Consider the following 19,182-nt stretch of genomic DNA (forward strand, 5'->3'; position numbering starts at 1 on the left):
CAAACATTGTTGTATTACGTATTATTGCAATTTAAAATAAATTTAGCAGTTTCAAGTTTTTTCTTTTCCCCCCTTTTTGGGGGGAAAACCGAAGTTAGCCATTGTGGGGTGGGGTATGTGTGTGCAAGTAGTTTGTTTTGCCTAGGGTGGAAAGTAGACTGGCACCAAAACTGCTTGGAGGATGATCATCTGGGATTGGAAGTCTCTTAAACGCATGGAGACTCCATAGCCTTTTATAGAACCATGGAAAATCAAGGTCCTAAGTCATGAAGTTCAAAAGTTTGCCCTCCAGTTTATAGATGGTGATGATGACAGGGGCTAACACACTCATGTCTGCTCTCCCAATACATCTGTTGGTTTTGCATGTAAGTAGAATGTCTGAAAAGGCATTTCTGACTTTGGGGAGTAGGTCAGAGTAAAAAAAAAAAAAAAAAAAGCTTACTACAAGTAGGAAGGAGGAATCACAACAGGAAGAAGGATGAGTTAAAAGTTACCCCAGGTTTCTACTAGTCTTTTTTTACCTCCTGTTGGGAGCATTTACACGTCTTGATGGCTCAGACTTATTAATCTGAAAGTCTATCAAGGATGGAGAAGGGGGATTTTGCATGTCAGCTGGACTTTATATTGAATGTTCTTGTTTTTCTTCTTCTTGTCCCCATTCAATGTACTTCTAACCATCCGTTGAATCTAAGCAACAGTGTACAATAGGAAAAATAGACTTCTGAAGTAGGTATCATCTCTGATATTATTAATAGAGCAGAGATTAGAAGGGGGTGGTCTCACATACTCAACTCATATACTAACAACAACAACTCACATACTCCCCACCATGCAGAATGCCATTAATCTACCAGATAAAATAATCCTGCTCCTCTTTACAAATAAACAAAAGGTTGCATACCTGCTTGATAAAATCACAGAACCTTCAGGGGGATATAAAGTTAAAAATGAAGATCAAAAATTAATCAAGAAGAGTTGAGCCAAAACCTCTTAGAAAACGTTTTATATTTGATTTTTTTTCCCCTCACTCCCTGTCCCCCAGAAAATCCACTTTACAGAAATTTCTTCACCATTTCCTCCCTACAATAGTGTTGAAATGGCAGCAGTGAGTATAAGAAGAGCCTGCTGGATCAGGCCAAAGGACTATCTCATCCAGCACCCAGATCTCACCCTGGTCAATCAGATGTCTATAGGATGTACACAAACAGAACCTAAATGCCAGAACTCTCTCCCCAGCTGCCATTCCCAGCACCTGGTGGAGGCATACTACCTCCTATAGAGGAGGTGAAACAGAGCTATCATGGCTACTAGATATTGTTAGCCCTGCACTCAATGAAAATGAAGACCAACATTAAATCAAATAGAACTGAGCCAACATTTCTTTAAAGAAATTGTATTTTTCTGAGACATGTTTCTCACCTACCTCCTCCTAGAAAAAGCATCTTTGCAAATTTTTCTATAAATGTTCTCCACCATTTTTCTTTGGCTCCGACTTTTGACCCCTTAATGCCCCACTAGTGAGAGCATTACACATAAGGGAATGTAATGGCTGAATAGGGCTTTAGGCAGAATTGGTTTGCTTGGTGAAGCTGCTATGCTGGCTTCTCAGCAGGTGGGTCACTGTTGCTTACTGGTTGCCAGGGGTTCAGCAAGCTTCCCACATTGACTTCCCCATCACCTTGCCCCTTTCCGTACTGGTAAGCAACAGGGACCCACCTGCTGGGAAACTAGCATAGCACATCTGTCCCACTTGGCATCCCCTTTGGGCTTTAGTTCTCCCTCTTCTGAAGCACAATTTTTTTTTAAAAAAAGCCCTTTCAATGTGAGACCCAATGTATCATTGTTCTCTTTTAGAGCACTTTTATCAAAAACACAAATCTCAACTTTTTGCAGCAAGATAAGCAAACAAAATCACATAATTATCATCTTCTGAAACACTCTGGTTCAAATTCTTATTGCAGCACAGATAAAAATCAAAATGTTCTTTGGGGGCTATGCACATTTACAGCATAATGATTGCTTCAGTTGCAAGTAATTATTAATGAATATATATATATATATATACATATATATATATATATATATATATATATATATATATATATTCCTTCTACCTTGCAAGGATCCCTATGCTGCCTGCAAGATATCAGCCTGATCCTCAATGAACTCTTGCCACCACACATTCTATTGTGTAAAATGGGCTATGCATTGACAGAGTGCTTGGAGGTCTGGGCTTAATGTGCAAGAATCATTCTACCCACTGCAAAAATGCAGCTTCCTCTGGGGTGGGATATAGCAGATGTTCAAGTGAGCACAGAACAGCAATGAGCACAGAGCAGATGAAAGTAAGCACAGAGGCCTGTGGACGTGCGAGAACACCGTATTTGCTCAATTACAGAGGGGAAAATGTAAGTATGCAAAAAGCAGTGACAAAATAATGGAAATGGGTCTCTTGCAACCCCATGCATATGCTTTATTCCTCCATCTGTATTACAAAAAGGCCGCAGAGTTAATTCCACCCGAAGTAATATCCAAGGTAGACAAACAGACAGATGTTCATGCATTATCAACCACCTTCATGCCTGAAAATTAGCCTCTTACTTTGAAGACAGAAGAACATTATTCTATTAGTGTCTGCAATTCCATTTGACGAGAAACCTATGAATACTAAAGAAAGTGGGAGCTGATTTCATATATCCTTTCAGTTCAGTTCTGCCCTTAGTAATGAACAGCTCAACAATTTTTTTTTAAAAAAAAATGTTAGCAACTCAACTACAAGCGTCCCTAAAGTTTCGCAACATGTGAATGAAGGGGACGTGGATTAGTGGCAGACCAGATGCATTAAATGCAAATGGTTCTAAGTTCAGTTGCTAGTATCTCCAGTTAAAATGATTGCTAGTAGCAGGAGTGAAAAGAGCTTTGTCAGAAACTTTGAAGATCAGTTGCTAATCAGGGAAGGTGAAGCAGAACTAAATGTACTCAGTGGAAGGCAGCGTGAAGCTGCGGAAGATGTGTCTTGTCAGGCTTGAACTAGAAATTTTGGGGTTGAAAGCCACATTTCCTTAACACTTTACTAAATGTACTTCTCATAAGGTGTGAATTAGGTAGGTTCACTTTTTAAAAAAGAAACAAACAAACAAAAAAAGACAAATGAACAAAATAGCTTAGATTGCAATCCTGGGGCAACAGTGGGCAGTTACCTTTTTCGCTCTATAAGACGCACCAGACCACAAGACGCACCTAGTTTTTGGAGGAGGAAAACAAGGAAAAAAATATTCTGAATCTCAGAAGCCAGAACAGCAAGAGGGATCGCTGCGCAGTGAAAGCAGCAATCCCTCTTGCTGTTCTGGCTTCTGGGATAGCTGCGCAGCCTGCATTCGCTCCATAAGACGCACACACATTTCCCCTTACTTTTTAGGAGGGAAAAAGTGAGTCTTATAGAGCAAAAAATACGGTATCTTCATCTGGTGCTGGTGAACTTCCCAGAACCACCTGGCTAGTCACTGTTGGCAGCAGATTATACTGGACTGATCCAGCAGAACTCATCATACAGAGGTGCCTCGCAAGACAAAAAGAATCCGTTCTGTGATTCTCTTCGTCTAGCGTTTTTTTCGTCTTGCGAAGCAAGCCCAATAGCGGATTAGCGCTATTAGTGCTATTAGCGGCTTTTAGCGGCTTATCTGCTGATCGGATCAGCTGATAAGCGGCTTAGCGGCTTAGAAAAAGGGGGGGGAGGAAAAAAACCTGCAGGAACTCGCAAGACATTGTCGTCTTGCGAAGCAAGCCCATAGGAAATTCGTTTTGTGAAGCACCTCCAAAACGGAAAACTCTTTCATCTAGCGAGTTTTCCGTCTTGCGAGGCATTCATCTTGCGGGGCACCACTGTATTCTGAAGTATTTTTCAATTTCCTCCAAACTCTCAAATGTTTGCCAGGCAATGTAGGGCACTAGGTTCTGCAGGGTTCTCCCCAGATTTAATGGCAGACACAGTAAAACAAAACTGCATATGTACAGGCACTTTGTTTTAGATGTTGTTCTCTCTGTGCTGCAGTGTTCCATCAAATTAGTGCATAAAAGTTAATCTTGCGTAGGGTGGGGAAAGGAGAAAAGAAACCATGTTTTGTTCTAGCCATCAGCAACGACGTGCTGTTTCAGCTGATGTTATTATCACCTACTTGCCTTTCACATTATGGGTGGCAAAAAAATAAAATATTGATGTCCCATTTGAAACTACATAAAGCTAAAATTTACATCTATTAGGGGAAAGAAATTTCTCTCTCACACATGCACCTTTTCATTCAAGGAAATTATTTCCTTCTCTCTCACGTCTACAGGAATCTGCTGACATTTTCCAGGTACCAAAATACATACTAGATTTCATCGTTTTAAATCCAAAATGCATGACTCTGCAGAAGCTGGAGGGTAAAACATTTTTTAAGCCCAAGTGTTGAATTAAATCTGTGAAATTTTCTGGGAAGCACATACCAGTAGTAGGCAGGGCCAGAGGGAAAAGTGGGTGGAACAATAAATGTAAATTTTATTGGTCTGTCTCTACACACACCTTTCTCTATCCTCCATGCAGACATAGATTATTAGAATTCAAGGACACATTTCAGACAGGCAAAAATGTATGAAGCCAGGTCAGCAAGGGTTATGGCCTGCAGAAAGGTGTGTGACCCAGAGAGAATTCTGAGAGTCAGATATGGAGGGGTGTATATGGCTCCTGGAATTGAGGTTCTCCACCCCTGGTCTAGAATAGCAAGGGAGATGGGTTTCATACTGGAAAGCTACATAGCTACTTAACTATGAAGGTGGCATATCTGCATATCTATCTGTCTGCCTATCTATCTATCTATGGAAGAATGTTCAATATAAACATCATGTCATATGGGGTTCATAGTGAGTCGAAGGGATGCATTGGCATCCCATTTCCTGACTCAAAAATAATGTGGCCCTTCAAGTCTTCCATTCTAATGCATGAAATTTCTTTATGAGTTTTTGAGCATCAAAAGCTGATCTAATCAAGCCAGAGATGTGTGGAATAACCAGGCTCTTTAACCAATATGAATATATGAAGGGGTTAGTGCCATAGAATAAGCTGTCCTGCCAGGCTTAGCTAAGTCACTCCCTTTTGTTTTTGGAGGAAGGTAATCAAGCCTATTGCTCTCCTTCAGTCTACCCAAGAAGTTCACCATGTGAGGAGGTCTGAGCTGGTTGCTCCAAGCTCAGGCAGCATGGCTCTTACAAGCCATTTTTGTGTTCCTATACCAATAATAACTTTGAAGGGCAAATTTTAAATGCCTAACTGCCAATATTTTCATAGTATACTTTGCTGCATATTTTGTGATATTTTGCTGGGGTTCTCTCAGCAAAGAGTACTTGACCCAAACATGGATATTGACATCCAGGGATTTTTTTTCCCTATAAATTATATTTTTTTTCCTTACTAACTAACAAGACGTGGCCTTGCTGGTTATACAGAGTTCTTTTGTGCCAGCCAATGCCTGCATCTTCACAGGAGTCTGACAATAAACCATTCAAATCTATTAAGAATGTGGAAGGGTTTGCCAAAAACATAGGAAGCTTGGATGTTTGTCTTGCTACATGCTGAAAAGGCTTTTATATTTGTGTTTTGTGAAACAACAACACAAGTAGGAATTATTATTTCATAGGATTTTAAGTCAATTTCTATTTACATTGATACGAGCTACAAGCTGCTGCATAAATCTCTATCTATTGATTGTCGAACAAACTAACGATGTGTAAAAAATGCATTGACTTACACAAGATTACAAAGTCTGTACAGAAAGAAGAACTCCTCTGAAGTTAAAAGACTCTAAAACAGAGAGTATCCTACTACAGGTTTATTCAGTAGTGGGGTCATTAACGCTTACTGGAAGGGACAGTGGGATCATAGAACCATAGTTGGAATGCACTCCCAAAGGCCATCTAGTCTAACCCCCCTGCAATGCAGGAATCTCAACTAAGGATGGGAAAGGTGATGGAAAGTACAGAATCATGCAAATACACCAGCAGAAGCATTGTATTGGCTCTATCAGAGTATCTGTATATTGTAACATCTCCACTGCCTTGCCTTCCCCACACTCCATCCTGATGAGCACTTGCCAGGAGGTTAGGTAAGTGTTGTTGCCCTGCTTCACCATCCACTCCTGGTTGCATTGCCTCTGAGTCTTCTGCAATCATCCTTAGTAGAACAAGGGGTCGTGGTGGGGTTGTTAACACTTCAGCCATGCAGTCTGGACAGTTACCTTTTATCGTGTATTTTGTTTGCTTCCAAGAAAGGACAAGGATCTTGGGCAACAATAACAAAGCACTGCTGTGATAGAAGCATTTTTAAGATGAAAAATTCATTCACATTCAACAAGGCTGAAAATAAACAATCACCCACTGAGTGCAAGATTATTTGCAGCGAACCTCCCCTCCCCGACAGATGATCTGCTGTTGTGCTTGAAATCTTTCAACCTCTTATTTCTCTTCAGAACCTGCTCCTGCCAATGTATGAAGCAACTTAGCTGGAGGGCATATGATAGGAGAATAGCAAATGGAATCCTTCAAACACTAGCCTTTGGAAAGGAGGCAATGGTGAGGATAATTAGTTGTATAAAGGGCAGTTGCAAGTAAGCTAGCAAGGACCATTCTGGGAGGTAAAGAGCTGAGGATGGGTCAAATGGAGCATTAGGAGACAAACAGGCTCTCAAGAACAAAGGCTGTGAAGATGATGCTTGGTAGTAGGATCCTGTGGGATAATGCAGCTTCTGTCTGTTGGGATATGGCTATATTTGAAAATAAAAGTGTTAAAAGAGTGTTAAAAGAGATGGGGAGAAATTTGATTCTCATTGTTTCTTAATAAGAAACGATTTAATTCATATTTCTTAAGCCAATATGTGAACCACAACACTGCTATCTTTCAAGATTTGTAGGTCTTCAAATTTAGCAATGCAGCTGTCCAAAGAAATACTGTTTACAAATATATAGGGGGAAGTGTGCAGAAAATTCTGTGTATTACTATCAAAACATAAAAGATGCATATTAGGATAAATTGCTTGGGGGCGGGGAATGAACATCAGGCAACAATGTATACAAAAAGTTTGGTAGGGCAAACATGCACTAAACTTATTGCGGATTTTTGGTGGTGGTGGTGGTGGTTTTAATGCACATCTCTGTGAAAATGTGATGACCTTAAAACTGGAAAAAATGAGAAACTGAAAGAAACTGAAATTTACTGATACATCCATCCCTACTCTTTAACATAAGAAGGACCCTGCTGGTTCAGGCCAAGAACCTATCTAGTCCAACATTGTTTTAGTAATGATAACAGAGGCTGCCCTTCCATTGCCTTTGGATTGGTGGATCCTTGCACATGTGCAGGAGGGTGGAGTGGTATGTTCAGCCTTAATGCTGAACTGTGGGGTTGGTGTGTGTTAGGTTCACATACCAAAGGCTCACCTTACATGGAGAGAGGAACTGATTCCAGACCTTGGTTTGGGAGTCACAGACTGCACCTGTAAACTTGCCCATAGAGCCAGAGAGATGATAATCATCATCACCATCATCATAAATTTCTACCCCACCATCTGGCTGGGTTGCCCCAGCCACTCTGGGCGGCTTCCAACACATATAAGAACATAATAAAACATCAAATATTAATAGTAACAATCTGATCCAATATAGAAGTCACAATAACCTTACAATAAACAACTTGTACAAGCAAAGCAACATTCAACAATCCATCAGAATCTAATAGTAAACAGTAAAATCAAACATCAGGAAATAATAATCAATAATAATAATCAATAATCAATAATAATCAATAATCAGTTTGCAGTTATCAACAACAATAAAGAATTCCCAATCTATAATCAATAAAAAACAGCAAATCACAAAGCATAAAATACCACAAAACCATACCATACAAAAATACCATACAAAACCATGTAAAAGGATCAAATTGAGAAACAAGGACACATAACTTAGTTGCTACTAGATTTTTACAGAACCTCACCAGTGCATATATTCTGAATTTGGGTAATCAGGTTGAAGAAGTTAAGTTTAACAAATATAACTTTTGTACCACTTCCTGAAGCCAGTTCCCTGTAGAGCATGCCCTTGGGGATCCTGCCATATTCCATTCTGCGGGCATGACAGGTTCAAATGAAAATGTGCATAGAACTGAATCTATCTCCATCCTTAGAATCAACACATTGAGAGCTGTGAGTGCATCCGTGAATCTGATAAAAGTAATTTTGCCACTCCCATCTCAGCTGAATTTTATGTTTGGTAGTGATGTAACATCTGCTTTGTATAGCATTATCTTTCTTCTGCATTAGCAGAAATTATCTCAACTAAGTGCAGAGTCAATGCCATTATTCACCGTTGTCCAGATGTCCAAGCCCTACTTCGACATCAGTATCATTCTTTTCTAGACCTACATATTGCCTTGTAATGGAAACATCACAAGAAACTACTGAAAATAAGGGCTGTTTCAGACACTGAAACTGATTGATGAACCCTTGCCTAATCATAAATAACCTGACTGTAATGGCTGATTTATGGATTTTACAGAACAAACCTTACTGCTCATTTAAGGAATTAAAGGAGAAGAGAGGAAAGTGCACTAGCAGTTGAACAAAAGAGTATTTAGAATGATCAAAAGTCACCCAGTTTGCTTCATGCCTGTGGCAATTTATATACTGCTATTTTGTTCGTTAAAGCAGAGGTAGCAAATATGGTGCCCTCCAGAACTTGTAATTCCCATCAGCCCCAGCCAAGGGAGCCAATGATCAAAGATAATGACTCCTGAAGTCAAAGAAAACCTGGACAGCACTACGTTGACTCCCACTGCCTTGGCTGGCAGCCATCTGTCTCAGGAAACAATGGAAGAGTGCACCTTCAGGAGTAAAGTCAAACCATTAGAGAGTTATAGCGCCTGCTGTGGCTGTAGAGACTGATATGGGAGAAACATGTTTTGTTGCAGTTGGGGTAGATGAAGGTGCCTGGTTGTGCTGATGCAGATGCAGCATGGCAATTGTTCTTTCTGTGCTCCCCCCAGCAGTCATTCCTCCTCTGGTCACTGCTGTGGATACATGACCTGACTGATTGTCTCCAGGCAATGTGATCGTCTCCAAGGGATCCCCACATGTTACTAGCCTTCATGTCAGGCTTGCAGGCATATAGAGTTGGTTTGCTACCAGGCCTAGTGCATGAAGCCAGCTCCCTGTACGGCATGTCCCTGGGGACCCTGCCATCTTCCATTCTGTGGACATGGCCAAGCCAGCATAGAAATCCCTGAAACAGGAGTGCACTGTAATGTGAAAATGTGGACTTGGGCAAGCACCTCTTTGTCTGAGACTCTGGCAGGCCATGTAATGCCCAAAGTCTTCCTAACACAAGGCATGGACACAGTGCTCCTGGCAGGTGTAAGTTGCCCACATCTCACTTCCATAAAGCAGCATACTCAATACACAAGCCTTGTAGGCCTTCATCTTAGTATTGGTCATTAGCATCACATTCTCTCATACTCTTCTGGAGAAGGGAGCCATTGCTGTAGCTGTCTTGCTAATACGTTTGTCCAACTCAGTGTCCATGGAGAGTTGCTGGTTATAGTAGAGCCCAGGTAGACAGAACCATCTACCACCTCAAGCATGTGGTCACCAGTGCTGATGTGTGGATTGCTGGCAAAGTCCTGACAATACTCCATGCAGGCTTGGGCAAAATGGTTGCTGAGACTCTATAGAGCTCCTTCAGTGTGTGCTGTCAAGGCTATGTCTACTGCAAACAACATGTTTCAGATAAGCACCAGCCATATTTTTGCCTTGGCATGGAGGTGTGCCAAGTTGAACAAGCCCCCGTCTCTCCTGAAATGGATATGCACACTGTCTTAAGCCTGAAGGCATATGAGAGCAACAGGGAGAAGAAGAGTATGCCAAAGAGAGTTGGTTTGAGGACAAAGCCCTGTTTCATACTGTTCTTTGTATTGGAAGGTGTCCAAGGTTGAGCTATCATACTGGATGGTGCCACACATGTTCTCATGGAAGGATGCAATCATATGGTGGAGCTTAGGTAGGCTATCTTATAGAGCAGTATGAAGAGTCCCTTTGGGCTGATGAGGTTAAGCTTATAACTCATAACTGCTGCCTCCCACAGTGGATTTGTGTAGAATTTATTCCTGCCCCCCAAAGATGTCCTGCAAGGCACAGGACACACCTTGCTCCTCAGGGGTTATTCCCGAAGCCTGTTGCATGAATGACTACAGCTGCAGAGTTGTGGATGTTTAGGATCAGAGTTTTCCTTCTCCATTATGCATATGTTTGTTTGCTGTGAAAAAAGTCATCTTAAGACACAGAACTAAGCCTCTATTTTATTTTAATTAACACGATTTATCTACTGCCTAGTTATCAAAACCTCTAAACAAAATATTGTTATGAGTCATGGGATACTAGTCTCCCCTAAATTCCTGGATGCAGTAAATGTTAGAATTTAACCAATGATTGCAGTAATTATGCCAATGAAGGCTGAATGAATGAATATTGCAGTATTAAAGTGGGTGTTGGACACTAAACCCCTGGATTCAGCTTATGTTAAAATATAAGTCAGGCCAGCTTCCTCAAGAGATCACCTGAGATGTGGGTCATTATAGGGGAACAAAGGGAAGGTAATAGGTTATTAAGAAAGCGAAGACTCTGTGCCAATTGGCAGAGAGGTGGGGCCCTTCCTTGAGCATAGAAATAGTTAACAGAGGCAAAGCAGAGAAGAGTTTAGGACCGCAGTTGGGGATGATGTGAGCTGGAGGGAAATAGTTGCAGGCTGTAAGTCAGCAAGCTGCAGAAAGTCAGAGCCATGGCTGATGTCTGTTTTGGAATCCATGTGTAAATAAACCACATATCATAAAGACACCACAGTCTCTGGTGTGCCTCATTTTCCAAAAGGAGACATGAATCCTGGGTAAGCCGTCTGCTGGAACCCCTGGAATCTCAGACCACTTGGAGATTGAGGTAGTGCATAACAATGTAAATTTAAAACTGATAAAATCATATGTTAAAAGCAAGCCGACAACCAACATATAAAGGAAATCACTACTTTGTAGAATATATATTAGGAAATAAAATTACATATTAAAATGCATGCCAAGTTTCCCAGCTGGGTAGACTTTCCTATGTAAAGAGAAAAAGGATTTTGCAAACACCAAGAACAATCTGTACTCAAAGGAATGTCCCAGCATGCTCAAATAACCCTACTCCCAGGTAAATGTTTACAAGACGCCTGACTAAGTCTGGAAAGAGGTTCAACAAAGTAAATGTATAATACTAAAGGGAATTGCTGTGAATGGGGACTAATGGATTGTAGAAAAACTAGTCTGCCAAAATGCACTGCTTGTATGTGAAAAGGTGGACTGGATACATTGTCTTTTTAATTCTAGTCTTTCAACCTTTAAGAAATTTTGGAATACAACAAGAGAAGGAGATGGCTTTCTGCATTATGTAGACCCTCACCTATATATAAAGCAGTGGCACTTTAAAAAAACAAAAATGGAATGTGTTTTAATTTGTCAGTTATTTTATTGTCTCTCTCTCATAATTTATTCTAAAATAGAACTAAGACACAAGGGAACAGCTGAGTGTGGGAGCTTTCCCTCCTCTTCTATTAAACACTCATTCTTTTCAATTTCTTTTTTTTCCTTCAGAATAATAGATTTTAATAAGTCAGAAATTCATTATTAATTTTCCACTTCCCTTATACGCAACTGGCATATTTATTAGAAGTTTCACCACTGGAAAGGCAGCTTATTGCTTGCTTAAATACATTCTGTAGATACCTTTTGTTGAAAACACAAAATCCTACACTTTGGGATGTAATTACCTTATTGAGCAAATATTTACTGGAAGGACAAAAAAAGGTGAAAATAATTACCATTTTGAACACATACCACAAGGCTCGAAACTGTGCACAGAATTTCCATATTGAAGTGACAATTCAAACGTTCTCTGCCTTTATTCCCTCTGCCATCTTTGTGCAAAATGGTGATTGGACCTTGTTAACCCTCTTCAGAACAAGTAATCAATCAACTGCATGGTAGCCATGTAGCAGGGGGAGTTAGTCAATGTGGTGCCCTCTAGATGCTGCTGAACTGCAACTCCCATCAATCTAAGCCAGGATGGCAAATGATGAAAGATTGTGGGCGATACAGTCTACCTATATCTGGAGGATACCATGTTGGCTCCCCAGCCATATAGTAATATAAAGTTCCAAATGAGTCTACTCTGCAAAGTTGAGATTTTCACTTTTAAGTTCTTGTTTATGTTTTCTTCTTTTCATTTGGAAAGTCCACCACAAGGTAACTTCCTGTCACATCTGTAGGGTCAAACCTCACTACACCACAGTCTAGAGGAAAATCAGACTTCCTCATCCTCCAACTAAGCTGATATGTGGCTTGAGGGGGGAATGTCCATTGATGCAATGGAATCTCCTCCCCAACAAAAAACAATTGTACCCTGGATGTTGGAGTTGTCACTGTCTTTCCATATCAAAGCCTGCCCATAATTCTGAAGTTATAAAATCATCTGCCAGAGCTCTAAGTTACAGTGTGGGGGGAAAGTATTTGATCCCCTGCTAAATTTGCCCGTTTGCCCTCCGACGAAGAAATGACCAGTCCATAATTTTAACGGTAGTTTTACTGTAGCTGTGAGAGACAGAATTAACAACAGGAAAACCCCCAGAAACCCAGAAGACAAAAGTCAGAGATTGATGTGCATTACAATGAGTGAAATAAGTATTTGATCCCTTTGCCAAAGGTGACTTAGTACTTGGTGGCAAAACCCTTGTTGGCAATTACAGAGGTCAGACGTTTCTTGTAGGTGGCCACCAGGTTTGCACACATCTCAGGAGTTGTTTTGTCCCACTCTTCTTTGCAGATCCTTTCCAAGTCAGTAAGATTTCGAGGCTGATGTGTAGCTACTTGAAAGTGCATGCAGAAAAGTTTTTCTCCCTCCCTCATAATGCTAGAACTCATAGACATCCAATGATATTGAATGTTGGAAGACAGATAAAATAAAGCACTTCTACATGCAGCACATAGCTAAACTATGGAACTTGCTCCCACATGAAGCCGTGATGGCCACCAATTTGGGTGGCTTTAAAAGAGGATTAGAAAAGTTCATGGAGAATAAGATTATCAAGCACTGCTGGACATGATAGCTCTGACTCTACAATCAGAGGCAGTAATGCCTCTGAACACCAGTTGCTAGAAACCACTAGACAGAGGAGGGCTCTTGTGCTTGAGTCCTGGTTGCAGACATCTGGTTGGCTACTGTGATAATAGGATGCTGGACTAGATAGTCCAGTGGCCTGATTCATCAGACTCTTATATTCCAGGTGCAATTTGCCAGTGATGGTTTGGGTCTGAGCCAGAAATGGGTAAAGCAATGGACGTGAGTCTTCTCTTTGTACAGTAGGTTACATTCCAGCCGTGCAAAAGCCAGATGCATTTGGCTGGTGATTTCCCACTCTTAAACTATAGCAGTCCCCAATGGATGGCTACCCAGCCTCTGTTTAATTGATTCCAGTGAAGAAAAGTCCACCACCTACCAAGCCAATCTGTTCCACTATCAACTAGTTCTTATCATTGTCTCCTGATGCTTAGCCAAAACTTGCTTCCCCGCAGTGTTCAGCAATTGGTTCTATCTAGTTCTGCCTCCAGGAACAACAGAGAACCAGTCTGATCTATCTTATGCATGGGAATCCTTCAAATATTTGGAGACCACTATCATGTCCCTGCTTAATTTTCTCTTTTCAAAGATAGGCATAACCAACTCTTTTGGCCATTCTGCATAGGATTATGGTTTCTAGACCTTTCACCATCTGGCTGCTGTCCCCCAGATACATTCTGCTTGATCTTCAGTTTGCAAACTAGGCCTTCAGTTCCTCCAAATTAGTGAGCCACACTTAGATAAAATATATGGTAAGGTGGGGGGGGGGTTACAGTTTAAAAACAAAAATAGGCAATCTGAGCCAAACTATACTTCATTTAGATGACTGATTAGGCTAAAATATCTTGTTTTTAAGTTTAATTAACATCTATGTTGAATGCTACAACATCACTTGAGAAACCCGAGGTTGGTAGAACTGGCAGAGACTCAATGGAACACTGCCATTAACAATTAATGGATAACAAAGAATCAACCTGCTGAGGCGCCTGAGATAAATTTAGTTTTCTTACAGCATTATTATTCCACTTGAGCGAAATAATAGATTATAATTTCAGAGGGAAATGACATATTGTTTATGAAATGTTTGTAATCAATTGGAACCAATCTTGGAATTTATTTATTTATTTTTTGTTTGGTATTTGGTGAGCTGTGTACTATGTGCTAAAAATAAACCAAATGATTAAAAATAATATTACATTTGAGCGATAGGAAAGTATGTGGGAAGCTGTTACCATTGATCTACCTATATCAGTATTTTTTTCCCCCCAGCACATCTCCAGGATCTTCAGAAAGGGATTATTCTCAGATTTACCTATAGATACCAGGTGCTGAACATGGGAACTTCTGCTTATGCTACCACTAAGCCCTACCACTGACTTTTAAAAATAATTGTTGACATCAATGCATTTTCTCTGGATGTTGCTTGGTCCAAATTTTACCCGTCAAGGAATGTGAACAAAAGCTAGAGATCGGATCAGAATGAGGCTAGTAAATTAGTGGCCTCACTCTGATCTGGCTTCAGCTAGCTAGACAGTCTCACCTGATATAAGGCAGCTTCCTCAGTTCCCGTTAGTCCCCACATGTCACCTGTCAATTGCAAAAGAAGGTGTAGACTATATGGATGGCACTCGAGGCTCTCAGAGATTTATGGCAGCAAATCCATGTTTTCGTAACCCACCACAATTTGTTCAGACAGTTTGGTGCCCAAGACTGGTTGCTGGATTGCCCTGTTTGAGACAATGGGTGCCTTACAGTTGTCAGTTAATTCCTTTTTTTTTTAGAATTTAGACAGCTTGCAGATTTGCAATTTCCTATTTGCCGTTTGACTCTCTGAAATGAACAAAATGAGTGTTTGCATTCCTGTGCTCTCTTGCCGCTTTTCTCTTATGTGCACCTCACTTAGACAATGAAAACTCAACAAAAGGAAAAATATAAAATCATTGTTCTGCTTTGGCTTCACATTCCCCAGGGTAGTCTCCTACCCACAAGTGCTGCTCTATTCTTTTCATACCAATTATCGTTTTAACCATCAAATCAACTGACGAGCAAAGTTCTGAAAGTACAGGATTTGGTTGCATTTACAGGGGCCAGCTGCCAAAGGGGAAGGGGGGGAAAGAGGCAATTAATGTCAAATTGATTACTTTTTTGCCTGTACAAGAAAATATTTGTGTAATTAGAGCACTCTGTTTTTTTATTTTTTAAAAAAGAGATGGAAACTGGAGTCTCTGGCTCCAGCTGGTGAAATTTGTAGCTGCAAGTAGGAACATTTTGAAATGCTTATACTAGGGGTTTGCAATTGCTCTGTGTGAATGCTGCACAACAATGTGAATTGGGGGTTGTTTGTGGGGGTCTGTCCCCCACTTTCAAGCTGAAAGGCAATGTAAATAATCTCCACCCCCTCCAAGTCAGATCATGGGTCCAACAAAGAATTGTTTAGCTGTGTTTTCCTACGTACTTTTTTATGTTTCTCTAGGTCCATGGGCTTTGCAGGAAGTGAGGCTGCCCACAAAATTTCCCGAGGAGCACTGATCAGTTCTGGGGTTGTTGTTTTTGGTAAAGCACAGCTGTGATTTGGAATGGGGGAGAATTCCAACTCAGTTTCCATTTAAAGGCAAACTTATCCAATTCACAGTTTCTAGAACAACATGCAAACCAAAACAAAGCTATCTTTTGAAATCTGCATTTACCCAAATTTTGGATTGAAAATCTCCTGCCAAGTAATAAGCACAAAAATATTAGGGAACTTTGATCTGCAAAAAATGGGCATATTGAATGGAAATTGCAAATAAAAAAGTGATTAGTAGCAGAAATACACACTAATATGCTGATAAATTTTCATGCATTTTTTTTTTAAGAATTGCAAACTGGTGTAGAAATGGGAAGAACTGAATTTAACACTGGGGAAAAATGAGAAATGGAGAGAAATTGAAATTGAAAAATTCACTGATCCCTACATAGCTATATAGTGCCAGGGCGGGGGGACTTGGGCTCCAAATATCTGAAAGAGCACCTCCTCTCAAGCATATATGTCTGAGTGTTAAGATTGGCAGGGGAGGTCGTATTAGCAGTGTTGGTGCCCTCTGAGGTCTGTAGGATGCTGGCACATGAAAGGACCTTCTCTATGGTGGCCCCCAGGTTTTGAAACTCCCTCCCCTCCAAAGTGTACTTGTCACTATTGTTGTACATTAACACCAGCAGGTTAAGAAAACACATCTCTTTGCTCATGCCTTTGAAGGTAGATGAGAAATATAAGTTCCTGGTGTCCCCCTCCCTTCTGCAATGTAGTAGTGTGGCTGATGTTTTTAATTGTGTATTTAACTGTAACTTAAATTAAATCTATGGAACACATTCTGGGCCTCAGAGGTGAAGGATGGACTATAATCCGAAGAACAAAAGAAATAATAAAAATCCCTATACCTTCTGAATGACAATAGGATAAGAAGGATTCCTCCTCCTCCTCCTCCTCTTTAAAAAAGTATAGCAAAGCTATAACTAATTTCATGATAAGCCTCACTATTCTTGCGTGCTGAAAGACTAGAACATTAAGCTTGATTTAATGCTGGGAATTGGTTTTCTAAATACAGTTGTGGTCATTAAATTTCACAAAGGCCTCTTTCAAAAACACGCTGCTGTATTGATTGCCAAACTCCCCAATTTAAAATCTTACTATGTGCACAAGAATCTGAGTGCAGTTAGCCTTCTGCAGTCAAATAATATAATACCCACAAATCAGAAGCACTATTTAAGAGCTGGTTAGATTACAAAATGCAGCTGTTCTCGGCAAATTCCATCATTTGAATAATAAAATCACTGTGCAATTAAAAGCGTTGGGCATTTCTGCTTTCCTACTGATAAACATTTAACAAAAGCTTTCCTAACAATTACCACCTTTCTCTGCTTATGTATGCAATCACAGCAATGCTATAATGTGGGAGTCAGTCTGAAGGTAGGAAAAGACAGATGGATGCACTTAACACTACGCTAGGAGTTTACTACCAGAATATTTGTGGGTTCTTCTGAAAGTCAATAATTCTAAATGATGAAACACAAGTTACTGGGACATAGCTTTTCCTGGAGATACCATTCTCCCTTGCATGGGTATAAACACTAAAAGGTAAAGGTAAAGGTACCCCTGCCCGAAGGCCAGTCGTGTCCGACTCTAGGGTTGTGCGCCCATCTCACTTAAGATGCCGGGGGCCAGCGCTGTCCAGAGACACTTCCGGGTCACGTGGCCAGTGTGATGAAGCTGCTCTGGCGAGCCGGCACCAGCGCAGCACACAGAAACGCCATTTACCTTCCCGCTAGAAAGTGGTACCTATTTATCTACTTGCACTTTTTAGGGGTGCGTTCGAACTGCTAGGTGGGCAGGAGCTGGGACCGCAGATGGGAGCTCACCCCGCCGCGGGGATTAAAACTGCCAACCATGCGATCGGCAAGCCCTAGGCGCTGAGGATTTACCCACAGCGCCACCTGCGTCCCTCGGGTATAAACACTACTGCTGGTCAAATCCATGTATCAAGGAACAGGTATGGATCAAAAGGTCAAAAGATCCACAAAAGCAAAGACAGTTAAGAAAAATTACCTGGCTTCTGGGGTAGGAGTGTAGCTTGGTGCTAGAGCATCTTCTTTTCATACAGAAGGTCCCAGGTTTGATCCCTGATGTCTCTAGGTAGGGATCTCTGATACCTTGGAGAACCACTGATTGGCAGTGGCAAAAGCTCTAACTGAATGACTCAATATAAGAAACCTTTCTTTCTTCTATGTGCGCATGAGTGAACATCATATGATAATCACCTGCCTCCTTGCAATGTGGGAGAATGTTGTAAAACCAGCTGGATTTTTGTCAGAAGGCTTTTTCTATGTCACAATGGACAGAAAGCCCCTTTCTGGGACAAACTGTTCATTTAGCAGAGTAGCTTGCTCACCAGACTTCTTTTTCTTGCTGCTTTTGAGGGAGGAATAAAGAAGCATACAGATACAGCCGCCTCATGTCTCACAGTTGCACAGTGCTTCATCCCCCAAGAGAAAGTGGTGGTGGCATTGAAAATTGCACCCAGCCAAGTAACTGTAATCTTCTTCTTCTTGTTGTTGTTGTTTAGTCATTTAGTCGTGTCCGACTCTTCGTGACTCCATGGACCAGAGCACGCCAGGCACTCCTGTCATCCACTGCCTCCTGCAGTTTGGTGAAGCTCATTTTAGTAGCTTCGAGAACACTGTCCAACCATCTCATCCTCTGCCGTACCCTTCTCCTTGTGCCCTCAATCTTTCCCAACATCAGGGTCTTTTCCAGGGAGTCTTCTCTTCTCATGAGGTGGCCAAAGTATTGGCGCCTCAGCTTCACGATCTGTCCTTCCATTGAGCACTCAGGGCTGATTTCTTTAAGAATGGATGCGTTTGATCTTCTTGTAGTCCATGGGACTCTCAAGAGTCTCCTCCAGCACCATAATTCAAAAGCATCAATTCTTGGCAATCAGCATTCTTTATGGTCCAGCTCTCACTTCCATACATCACTATTAAAACAACTGCAATCTGGGTGCTTTCTATTTGCTGTTTTGCTAGTGCATTCATGCAATGTTTTGAGTCTCTCTTTGAATTAATTAGATTTTATAGAGAATAGGCTGCATAGAGATTAGTCTATATGTCTTTTTATTATTTTATTATGCAGTTTGTGTTTTTTATATTGTGATTTAATAATAATAATAATAATAATAATAATAATAATAATAATAATAATAATAATTTATTTATACCCCGCTATCTGACTGGGTTTCCCCAGCCACTCTGGGTGGCTTCCAGCAGAATATTAAAATACAATGATTCATCAAATGTTAAAAGCTTCCCTAAACAGGGCTGTCTTCAGATGTCTTCTAATATCAGACTTCTGATAGTTGTTTATTTCTTTGACATCTGATGGGAAGGCATTCAACAGAGAAGGCGCCACTACCGAGAAGACCCTCTG

The 19,182-nt window shown here is 40.8% G+C and overlaps 2 long non-coding RNA genes across 2 annotated transcripts in view; both read right to left on the minus strand.

The window, feature by feature from the left end:
• Positions 1-19,182, minus strand: part of LOC310698888 — a 411,787-nt gene that overhangs the window by 46,954 nt on the left and 345,651 nt on the right. The gene's annotated exons all lie outside the window — the stretch shown is intronic.
• LOC310698926 lies at positions 1,733-17,928 on the minus strand. Its single transcript, XR_014521828.1, has 3 exons — positions 17,806-17,928; positions 14,764-14,810; positions 1,733-1,784 (listed from the first exon to the last, which is right to left on the minus strand). It is a non-coding gene; the product is annotated as an uncharacterized lncRNA (long non-coding RNA).

This window comes from Podarcis liolepis (genome assembly GCF_965112155.1).
Source record: "Podarcis liolepis genome assembly, chromosome: Z".
Taxonomy (NCBI): domain Eukaryota; kingdom Metazoa; phylum Chordata; class Lepidosauria; order Squamata; family Lacertidae; genus Podarcis; species Podarcis liolepis.